Source organism: Tamandua tetradactyla, chromosome 23 (genome assembly GCF_023851605.1).
Source record: "Tamandua tetradactyla isolate mTamTet1 chromosome 23, mTamTet1.pri, whole genome shotgun sequence".
Lineage (NCBI taxonomy): Eukaryota > Metazoa > Chordata > Mammalia > Pilosa > Myrmecophagidae > Tamandua > Tamandua tetradactyla.
The window spans coordinates 46,922,680-46,935,160 of record NC_135349.1 but is presented as its reverse complement, the minus strand read 5'-3'; the positions used below and the strand labels follow the sequence as shown (position 1 = coordinate 46,935,160).

Genomic DNA, 12,481 nt, shown 5'->3' with positions numbered 1-12,481 from the left:
TTATGGAAGTGAAGGATAAAGTAGCAAACATAGAAAAAATAATGGATAGCTACAATGATAGATTTAAAGAGACAGAAGATAGAATTAGTGATTTGGAGGATGGAACATCTGAATTCCAAAAAGAAACAGAAACTATAGAGAAAAGAATGGAAAAATTTGAACAGGGTATCAGGGAACTCAAGGACAATATGAACCGCACAAATATACGTGTTGTGGGTGTCCCAGAAGGAGAAGAGAAGGGAAAAGGAGGAGAAAAACTAATGGAAGAAATTATCACTGAAAATTTCCCAACTCTTATGAAAGACCTAAAATTACAGATCCAAGAAGTGCAGCGCACCCCAAAGAGATTAGACCCAAATAGGCGTTCTCCAAGACACTTACTAGTTAGAATGTCAGAGGTCAAAGAGAAAGAGAAGATCTTGAAAGCAGCAAGAGAAAAACAATCCATTACATACAAGGGAAACCCAATAAGACTTTGTGTAGATTTCTCAGCAGAAACCATGGAAGCTAGAAGACAGTGGGATGATATATTTAAAATACTAAAAGAGAAAAACTGCCAACCAAGACTCCTATATCCAGCAAAATTATCCTTCAAAAATGAGGGAGAAATTAAAACATTCTCAGACAAAAAGTCACTGAAAGAATTTGTGACCAAGAGACCAGCTCTGCAAGAAATACTAAAGGGAGCACTAGAGTCAGATACAAAAAGACAGAAGAGAGAGATATGGAAAAGAGTGTAGAAAGAAGGAAAATCAGATATGATATATATAATACAAAAGGCAAAATGTTAGAGGAAAATATTATCCAAACAGTAATAACACTAAATGTCAATGGACTGAATTCCCCAATCAAAAGACATAGATTGGCAGAATGGATTAAAAAACAGGATCCTTCTATATGCTGTCTACAGGAAACACATCTTAGACCCAAAGATAAACATAGGTTGAAAGTGAAAGGTTGGGAAAAGATATTTCATGCAAATAACAACCAGAAAAGAGCAGGAGTGGCTATACTAATATCCAACAAATTAGACTTCAAATGTAAAACAGTTAAAAGAGACAAAGAAGGACACTATATACTAATAAAAGGAACAATTAAACAAGAAGACATAACAATCATAAATATTTACGCACCGAATCAGAATGCCCCTAAATACGTGAGGAATATACTGCAAACACTGAAAAGGGAAATAGACTCATATACCATAATAGTTGGAGACTTCAACTCACCACTCTCATCAAGGGACAGAACATCTAGACAGAGGATCAACAAAGAAATAGAGAATCTGAATATTACTATAAATGAACTAGACTTAATAGACATTTATAGGACATTACATCCCACAACAGCAGGATACACCTTTTTCTCAAGTGCTCATGGATCATTCTCAAAGATAGACCATATGCTGGGTCACAAAGCAAGTCTTAACAAATTTAAAAAGATTGAAATCTTACACAACACTTTCTCGGACCATAAAGGAATGATGTTGGAAATCAATAATAGGCAGAGTGCCAGAAAATTCACAAATACGTGGAGGCTCAACAACACACTCCTAAACAACGACTGGGTCAAAGAAGAAATTGCAAGAGAAATTAGCAAATACCTCGAGGCGAATGAAAATGAAAACACAACATATCAAAACTTATGGGACGCAGCAAAGGCAGTGCTAAGAGGAAAATTTATTGCTCTAAATGCCTATATCAGAAAAGAAGAAAAGGCAAAAATTCAGGAATTAACTATCCATTTGGAAGAACTGGAGAAAGAACAGCAAGCTAACCCCAAAGCAAGCAAAAGGAAAGAAATAACAAAGATTAGAACAGAAATAAATGAAATTGAAAACATGAAAACAATAGAGAAAATCAATAAGGCCAGAAGTTGGTTCTATGAGAAAATCAATAAGATTGATGGGCCCTTAGCAAGATTGACAAAAAGAAGAAGAGAGAGGATGCAAATAAATAAGATCAGAAATGGAAGAGGAGACATAACTACTGACCTCACAGAAATAAAGGAGGTAATAACAGGATACTATGAACAACTTTACGCTAATAAATACAACAATTTAGAGGAAATGGACGGGTTCCTGGAAAGACATGAACAACCAACTTTGACTCAAGAAGACATAGATGACCTCAACAAACCAATCACAAGTAAAGAAATTGAATTAGTCATTCAAAAGCTTCCTAAAAAGAAAAGTCCAGGACCAGATGGCTTCACATGTGAATTCTACCAAACGTTCCAGAAAGAATTAGTACCAATTCTCTTCAAACTCTTCAAAAAAATCAAAGTGGAGGGAAAACTACCTAATTCATTCTATGAAGCCAACATCACCCTCATACCAAAACCAGGCAAAGATATTACAAAAAAAGAAAACTACAGACCAATCTCTCTAATGAATACAGATGCAAAAATCCTCAATAAAATTCTAGCAAATCGTATCCAACAACACATTAAAAGAATTATACATCATGACCAAGTAGGATTCATCCCAGGTATGCAAGGATGGTTCAACATAAGAAAATCAATTAATGTAATACACCATATCAACAAATCAAAGCAGAAAAATCACATGATCATCTCAATTGATGCAGAGAAGGCATTCGACAAGATTCAACATCCTTTCCTGTTGAAAACACTTCAAAAGATAGGAATACAAGGGAACTTCCTTAAAATGATAGAGGGAATATATGAAAAACCCACAGCTAATATCATCCTCAATGGGGAAAAATTGAAAACGTTCCCCCTAAGATCAGGAACAAGACAAGGATGTCCACTATCACCACTATTATTCAACATTGTGTTGGAGGTTCTAGCCAGAGCAATTAGACAAGAAAAAGAAATACAAGGCATCAAAATTGGAAAGGAAGAAGTAAAACTATCACTGTTTGCAGACGATATGATACTATACGTCGAAAACCCGGAAAAATCCACAACAAAACTACTAGAGCTAATAAATGATTTCAGCAAAGTAGCAGGTTACAAGATCAACATTCAAAAATCTGTAGCATTTCTATACACTAGTAATGAACAAGCTGAGGGGGAAATCAAGAAACGAATCCCATTTACAATTGCAACTAAAAGAATAAAATACCTAGGAATAAATTTAACTAAAGAGACAAAAAACCTATATAAAGAAAACTACAAAAAACTGTTAAAAGAAATCACAGAAGACCTAAATAGATGGAAGGGCATACCGTGTTCATGGATTGGAAGACTAAATATAGTTAAGATGTCAATCCTACCTAAATTGATTTACAGATTCAATGCAATACCAATCAAAATCCGAACAACTTATTTTTCAGAAATAGAAAAACCAATAAGCAAATTTATCTGGAAGGGCAGGGTGCCCCGAATTGCTAAAAACATCTTGAGGAAAAAAAACGAAGCTGGAGGTCTCGCGCTGCCTGACTTGAAGGCATATTATGAAGCCACAGTGGTCAAAACAGCATGGTATTGGCATAAAGATAGATATATCGACCAATGGAATCGAATAGAGTGCTCAGATATAGACCCTCTCATCTATGGACATTTGATCTTTGATAAGGCAGTCAAGCCAACTCACCTGGGACAGAGCAGTCTCTTCAATAAATGGTGCCTAGAGAACTGGATATCCATATGCAAAAGAATGAAAGAAGACCCATCTCTCACACCCTATACAAAAGTTAACTCAAAATGGATCAAAGATCTAAACATTAGGTCTAAGACCATAAAACAGTTAGAGGAAAATGTTGGGAGATATCTTATGGATCTTACAACTGGAGGCGGTTTTATGGACCTTAAACCTAAAGCAAGAGCACTGAAGAAGGAAATAAATAAATGGGAACTCCTCAAAATTAAACACTTTTGTGCATCAAAGAACTTCATCAAGAAAGTAGAAAGACAGCCTTCACAATGGGAGACAATATTTGGAAATGATATATCAGATAAAGGTCTAGTATCCAGAATTTATAAAGAGATTGTTCATCTCAACAACAAAAAGACAGCCAACCCAATTACAAAATGGGAAAAAGACTTGAACAGACACCTCTCAGAAGAGGAAATACGGATGGCCAAGAGGCACATGAAGAGATGCTCAATGTCCCTGGCCATTAGAGAAATGCAAATCAAAACCACAATGAGATATCATCTCACACCCACCAGAATGGCCATTATCAACAAAACAGAGAATGACAAGTGCTGGAGAGGATGCGGAGAAAGAGGCACACTTATCCACTGTTGGTGGGAATGTCAAAGGGTGCAACCACTGTGGAAGGCAGTTTGGCGGTTCCTCAAAAAGCTGAATATAGAATTGCCATACGACCCAGCAATACCATTGCTAGGTATCTACTCAAAGGACTTAAGGGCAAAGACACAAACGGACATTTGCACACCAATGTTTATAGCAGCATTATTTACAATTGCAAAGAGATGGAAACAGCCAAAATCTCCATCAACAGAAGAGTGGCTAAACAAACTGTGGTATATACATACGATGGAATATTATGCAGCTTTAAGACAAGATAAACTTATGAACCATGTAATAACATGGATGGACCTAGAGAATATTATGCTGAGTGAATCCAGCCAAAAACTAAAGGACAAATACTGTATGGTCCCACTGATGTGAACGGACATTCGAGAATAAACTTGAAATATGTCATTGGTAACAGAGTTCAGCAGGAGTTAGAAACAGGGTAAGACAATGGGTAATTGAAGCTGAAGGGATACAGACTGTGCAACAGGACTAGATACAAAAACTCAAAAATGGACAGCACAATAATACCTAATTGTAAAGTAATCATGTTAAAACACTGAATGAAGCTGCATCTGAGCTATAGGTTTTTGTTTTGTTTTGTTTTGTTTTGTTTTGTTTTGATTTTACTATTATTACTTTTATTTTTTTCTCTATATTAACATTCTATATCTTTTTCGGTTATGTTGCTAGTTCTTCTAAACCAATGCAAATGTAGTAAGAAATGATGATCATGCATCTATGTGATGATGTTAAGAATTAATGATTGCATGTGTAGAATGGTATGATCTCTAAATGTTGGGTTAATTTCTTTTTTTCCGTTAATTAAAAAAAAAAAAGAGAGAGAAGGGATAATTGGAGATGAAGGGATACAGACTGTACAACGGGACTGGATACAAAAACTCAGAAATGGACAGCACAATACTACCCAATTGTAATGCAATTATGTTAAAACACTGAATGAAGCTGCATGTGAGGTATAGGTTTTTTGTTTTTGTTTTTTTTGTTTTTTTTTCTTTCTATTATTGTTTTAATTCTTATTCTGTTGTCTTTTTATTTCTTTTTCTAAATCGATGCAAATGTACTAAGAAATGATGAATATGCAACTATGTGATGTTATTAAGAATTACTGATTGTACATGTAGATTGGAATGATTTCTAATTGTTTTGTTTAATTCTTTTTTTAATTAATAAAAAAAAAAAAAATGGAGCCCAATTCCCAAATTGGACATATGCGTAGTGACTTATTTCTAACCAATAAAATATGGCAGAAGTGACAGTTTTTGACCAGGTCATAAAAATGGTCTCTGTTAGATCTCTTGCTCTGAGGCATATTAAATGGTATGTCACAAAGATCCTTAAGCAACCTATGCAGAGTCTGACTTGGTGAGGCATCCTGCTAATAGCTATGTGAGTGAGCTTTGGGAGCAGATCTCCCAACCCCAGTCAAACCTACTGATGACTGCAGCCTCTGCCAGCATCCTGACTGCAACTCTTAGGAAAGACTCTAAGCCAGAATCTCCCAACTACACCACCTAATCTGAGATAATAAATATTTGGATTTTTCAAGTCATTATGTTTTAAGGTAAATTGTTATGTAGCAATCGAGTAGTAATGAACAGACTTGTGACTGATTTTCAGAATTTATAAAATTCAGTCTATTCTGATTTATCACTAAACCTGTGAGATAGCCCTCCAAGAGTCTCACCTGAAAGCTGGTGTTTTCTTATGGCTCCTCCTCTTTTGCTGGTCTTGTATTCTAGATATTGCCTCTCCATTACTAATACGCTATGATTTTATCCATCTTCTGCTTCTCTTCTTAGCATTCCACCATGGCTTAGTTGGTAAATTCTTTGAAGAAACTAATAACAAATTTCTAGCTCATTTCTTCTTCTCTCTGGGATCTTGATTCCTCAGTCCTGGCTGCCACCATAGCTTTCTGATGTATTCAGACATATCTTTTGATTTTTTTTATCTTTACTTTTTAAATTTCAGTATAGGTTTTCAAACTCTTTAGGGCATGGGTGGGGCCTCCATCATAGCTGTCCTACATATCTGTGTACTTATCTGTGTGTATAATCATTTAAAAGTTTAAAAAATAATTTAAAAAATAAACCTTTTACCAGAAAGACAAAGAAGTAGGTAGTTTCCCTATAATTCTAGAAGAGGTGGGGATGTTTTATAATTGTTTTTTTGTGATGCCTTAGATATTGAAAATATTAGTGACACTACTTTCTGTATCTGTAGTAATAGTTGGATTTAGAAGTTGAAGCGTTTTCCTTTTTAGCGTGTGAAGGAAATGGGGAAGGCAGGAACAGCTGAGCTGTAGAAATTCATAAAAGAGAAAGCTCTTAAGGACCGGAATGTATTTCATGAAGAAGGAACATGCTTAACTAGGAAAAATAATGCCTTTATGTGCAATCATTTCTAAAGATGAAACATAAGCTTCAAGGTCTGAGGCACCCAAAAACAGACTATGTTGATTGAATCAGACATTAATATTGCCTAAAAAAATAAGTCCTTCATTATATTTCATTTGAAGAAATGTTTACAAGCGATACAAAAGGTGAAAAAAGTAGTTACCAGTCACAGGATTTTAAGAAATTCTGTTTTACAAATGTGCTCCTTCTTACACTTTATTAATATTTATCCCTCTTTTACAGGTGAGGAAACTGAAGCAGAGTTTCTTGTTCCCAAACACTCAGCTAGTAAACAGAACCAGGATTTAGATGCAGATGTTCTGTCTTCAGAACTCAGTAGTACTTAATGCTACAGGATAATGTTACCTGGAAGAATTTTAATTACTAATTTATATAAAGAATTTTTTCCCAAGGTAAAATGCAAGTAGGAACATGTGTAATGCACATCAAGGTTACTAGGAAAATCTTCAGTGTCCTTAGTTTTTCCACCAGATATGGTTCGTAATAAAAGAGCCATCATTGGCAGCACACTGTGGAACAGTTTTATGAAAGTTGCATATACTGGATTTTAGTAGATTCCAGTAGACCATCTTTTAATTTACAGATTTTTAAATAGATTTCTCAGGAGAACATTAACATTACATCAACGCATACATATATTCCTATCATTTTTAAAGCAAAGTTAACTGACATAACCTCCTAAAAATTGCAAATAAATATGTAGCTTGATGAATTTTCATGAAGTGAGCACATTCTGTAAAATAATCACCCAGATATTTAAATATTGCATGAACTGCATCAACCAAAGCCTCCCTCATTCCACACTGCTAGTCACTACATCTCTGCCACACCTGCTTAAGTAACCATGATCCTAACTTTTAACACCATGAATTGGTTTTGCTTTTCACCTTTATAAAAATGGGAAAAATACTTTGTGAACTCTTTTGTGTCTTACTTCCTTTTACTCAGCATTGTGTTGTAGGCATCATCCACAATGATCCAGCAATGGTTTGTTCATTCTCATTACTGTATAATATTCCATTGGATGAATATGTCACAGTTTATCCATACACAGCTGTTCATGGACATTTGGGTTTTTTGCAGATTGGGGAAATTATGAATAGTGCTGCTACTGAACATTCTTTTACATGTTTTTGGTGACTGTATATACATTTCTATTGAACATATGCCTGGAAGTCCTGCTAGGTCATAGGGAATGTGTATTTTCAGCTTTAATAGGCACCACCAAACAGTTTACCAAAGAAGTACCAATTTGCACTTCCACTGGAAGAACTTTGCCAGAACTTGTTATTATCTGTCTTTTTCAGTCTGTCTGTGCTCTTGTGTTTATAGTAGTAACACATTGTGGTTTTATTTTGCAGTTCATTCCAATGAAATTAAGCAGTTTTCATATATTTGTTAGCCAGTTGGACAACATTTTATGAAGTCTATCTAAGACTTTTGCTATTTTCCTTTTCAGTTGCCTATCTTTATTGATAGATTCTAATGTTCAGATGAATGCTCCATCTGCTTATCCATTTTCCCCATCTTTCTCCTCGTTTTCTTAAAATTATTAATCATAGTTATTTTAATGCCTTTCTTTTATAACTCCTGTATCTGTATCATCTATGCATGTTTTGCCATAGTTGTTTTTCTCTTATTTTCCACTTACTTGATTCTGTCGACATACTTGATTATTTTTGAAAATTGTTGAGGCTCTGAATGATGTCAACTTCCTGTAGAAAAGATTCACTTTTCCTCTGCTTAGCAGATAGACAGTTTGATCACCAGATCTACTCAAGGAGTGGTATAATTTTAGGCTTATTATAATTTTGATAAGGTTCTGTCTACTTCTAGTTTACTCTGGATCCTAAAATGTAACTCTCCGTGGATTCCAGTTGAAATCTTGTGGTTTTCATCAAGGCCCCTCTACCTTGGTGGATCCCAAATCTTGATCCTTATCTTCAGCCCAATGACAGTCCCCAAAATCCCACCTACATTTCAGAGTTTGTATTTTGTTTCTTAGATTCATAGGTAGCATTGTATTTGAAGTACTGTTGTAGCAACAAGTAAAATACAGAAAAACTAAATGAAAATTTCTGAGATTGATAAGGGATTTTGACTGTTATGTAATGAATATATGAAGAGAATTGTTTACAGTTTGCTTATGATTTAGCAACAAAATAAATATATTAGTCTTTCATCCAGTTTATGATAATTGTTACTAAGTAGAAAAAATACATACAAAATAAACTTGGTAAATTTTGCTAGTGGCTAAAAATGGATAGAAGAATCAAATATTCTTGATAAAACTTAATTATGATAATTTATTTTTGTTTAATTGGATTTGGCTAATGTCTGAATCTACCATTGGCAAATTTGATATGGAAAAAATTATTGAATTAATCTGTGTTTTAAAAATATACTTGGAAAACATTTGATTTCACAGAATGAGAATGAATATATGCAGAATTTATGCTTCTGCCCTTCAGACACAAATTGTTGTTTTGCTGTAAAATACTAGAAACCCAAACTAAAGAGGAGTTGTGTTCAGACATTTCAATAGGCTGAAGTCTCAGGACTGTGATCCCTTAGAGAAGGAAAACAAATGGAATGTACCCTACAAATTTACCGGCCTACTGCCTAGAGGCATTTTCCAAGCTGTAGAACAGAGAGGGGGCAACCATACAGACCCCAATGGTCTTGCTGAGTTGAGATCACAGACTAGGCAATCTGAGTTGGATAAAATTTGGAGGGTAGAAAAGTGAATACAGGAAATTGCAGAGAGAACTTTGGAGATCTGTAGAGGGGACCCCTTAAATCATTGGCTGAATACAGATCTGTGTGTACATGACATGAAATGCAAGAGACTGGTAAAGAACTGTTGGAAAGAAGAATGCCAGATGATTCCTGGAAGTTACACAGAGTTGGGAACATTTTGCATTCCCACAGAAATAGAGTGAAGAGACCTTTTATTATAGAGCAACTGGTAGAGCTCTCAGAAGGGTTCAACCTTAGTGGGGCTAAATTAGTTCTAAACTAAAGACTGCAGTGGACCTACCTAAAACTTCTGCAAGCCTAAAAGGAATAAAATTCTAAGTAATTTAACTACATGCGAGGTCAAATCTACCCCTCTTTGAAGGAATGAGACATCATTCATCATACCATGAAAAATTACCAAGCATGTATAGATTAAAAAAATATGACCCCATCATTATTGTAAGCCTTGACAAAAAATACGATCCCTCAGAAATTAAGGTACAGCTTACCAGGATTGGGGCTGGGGTGTGGACAATTAAGGCCTAAGTGGTATAAGGTTTCTGATGGGGGTGATGGAAAAGTGTTGGTAATGGATGGTGGAGATAGCACAACATTGTGAATATAATTAACACCACCGATTGTGTACTTGAAAGTGGTTAAGATGGGAAATTTTAGATTGTACTTATTACCAGAATAAAAATTAAAACTAAAACTGTACAACACAGAGTAAACTCTAATGTAAACTATGGACCATAGTTAGCAGTATAATAATAATAGTAATATTTCATTAGTTGTAACAAAGTTGTCATACTATATGCAAAATGCTAACAATAGCAAAAACTTCGTGTGTTAGAGAAATATGGAAATTCTGTACACTCTGAATAATTTTTCTGTAAACCTACTTAACTACTGGTCTAATAAGAAATGTTTTAAAAAGTATTTCCCATAACTAGAAGAAAAATAAAATGATAGAACTGAGCCCAGAAATGGTATATTTGATGGACTGAGCAGGCAGTAATATAAAAAAGCTCTATTACCAAATTTTTCATGTTCAACAAAAATATAGAGGAAAAAAAGAATATGATGAAAGAAATGGGAGATATAAAAAATGATTCAAATGGGACTTACAGAGATTAAAAAGACAAAGTGAAAAGTACAATGGGATGAGATTAATGAGAGTAGACAAATTATTCATTTTCTAAAAATCAGTGAAATAGCAATGGACAGTGTCCAAGATAAAGCATGGAGAGTAAAGACTGAACAGAGCATCAGAGAACTATGGGACAATATCAAGCACTCTAACAGACATAATTGGAGTATCACAAAAGGGGAATAGAAAAAGTATTTGAAGATAAAATGGTTGAAGATTTTCCCAGTTTGGCTATCTAAGCCCATAAATGTAAACCAAAAAAATAAATAGTTATGAAACTCCAAAAGAAAAAAATATAAAACCATGTCATAATCAAAATGCTGAATGTCAGTGATAAAGAGAAATCTTAAAAGTAATCAGAGAGAAAATATTACTCAGAAAGGGACAAAATATGAGTGGCAGCAAACTTCTTGCTCTAAAATGTACAAACTAGAAGACAATGGAGAGACATCTCTAAAGTATTGAAAGGAAGAGAAAAATTGCCTGTTAAAAATTCTGCACCTGTCAAAAATATCTTTCCTAATTGTTGGAGAGAGAGGGGGAAGACTTTAATAGTAAAAAAAAAAAAGAGAGAGAGAGAATACATCATACCTATGCTACAAGGAATGTTAAAGGAAATACTAAGATAGAAATTTGATTTTGGATCTGTGCAAAGTAATGAAGAGGATAAGAAATGGTAAATATGAAAAATTTTTCTCTATTTCTATATAGTTATATAACTTACTACTTCTCTACATTATTTCTTCCTATTGGCCACAAACAATTGGAATATGGCGTTTAAAATCAATGCCACTTACAATGCCATCAAAGAACATGGCATACTTAGAGATAAATTTACCAAAGTATATACAAGACATAACTGGGAACTACAGACTATTGCTGAAAGAAATTAAAAGAGACCTAAATAAATGGTAATATACCATGTTCATGAATAAGAAAATTCAGTATTGTTAAAAGAAGTCACTTCACCCCAAATTATTCTTTATATTTAATGCAATCTCAGTCATAATTCTAGCTTTTTTTGTGGAAAGTAACAAGCTGATTAAAAACTTGTGTGAAAATGCTAAAGTCCTAGAAGGCTAAAAACAGTTTTATAAAGGACCAAAGTTGGAAGATTAACTACCTGAGTTCAAAACTTATTCTAAAGTTACAGTAATGAAAACAATGGTCTTGGTATCAGGATAGCTATATAGATGAAAGGGTGAATATATAGATGAATATAGAGAATATATACTCATCAGGTTTTCAGCAGAGGTGCCAAGTTAATTTAATGGGGAAAAGACAGTCTTTTCAACCTATGTTTCTGGGATAACAAGGTGGAAAAAGTGACTTCAGCTGCTACCACATACCATATATAAAACTTAATTTGAAATGGATCAACCTAAATGTGAAAAGTTTAAAATAGAAAATATCTGCAAGAAAACAGTATAACTATGCTGTACAGAAAATAGAAAATTCATCTAGTAATTTTAATGGATTTAATGAAATTTGTTTCAAGATTTTTAAAATATCTGATTAAAATGTCAAACTCATAAAAGTGGAGTCAAGGTCAAAATTGCAGCAGAAGGCAATCTTCTGGCTTGGGATATTCTATAACCATAATTAGCATTATTTATCATCATCATTATCTCAGTTTAACAAATTTGTGGTAAATATTGCTGTTGTAGTGGTAAATGTGCAGTACTGACAGAATTTGTGAAATTTGTCCTGTTAAAAATCTAAGTGTTAATGGGTGTTAATGGTTTCTGTCCATCATATGTTTTATTTTTGTGAAGGCAAGTATATGTTGTCAGTGTGATATTTGTATATGTTATATGTTCATGTATATTTGTATATTTATACATTATATATTTAGAATCATTATGAATGGATCTCTGCTGAGTTTTAAGGGTCTGATATTGAATTATAATGAAAAACTGTTCA

General features: G+C 34.0%; 1 protein-coding gene across 16 annotated transcripts in view; it reads left to right on the top strand.

Annotated features, from left to right (window-relative positions):
- The window catches only part of ATF7IP2 (activating transcription factor 7 interacting protein 2), a 99,537-nt gene that overhangs the window by 48,404 nt on the left and 38,652 nt on the right, over positions 1-12,481 (top strand). The window lies entirely within an intron of this gene.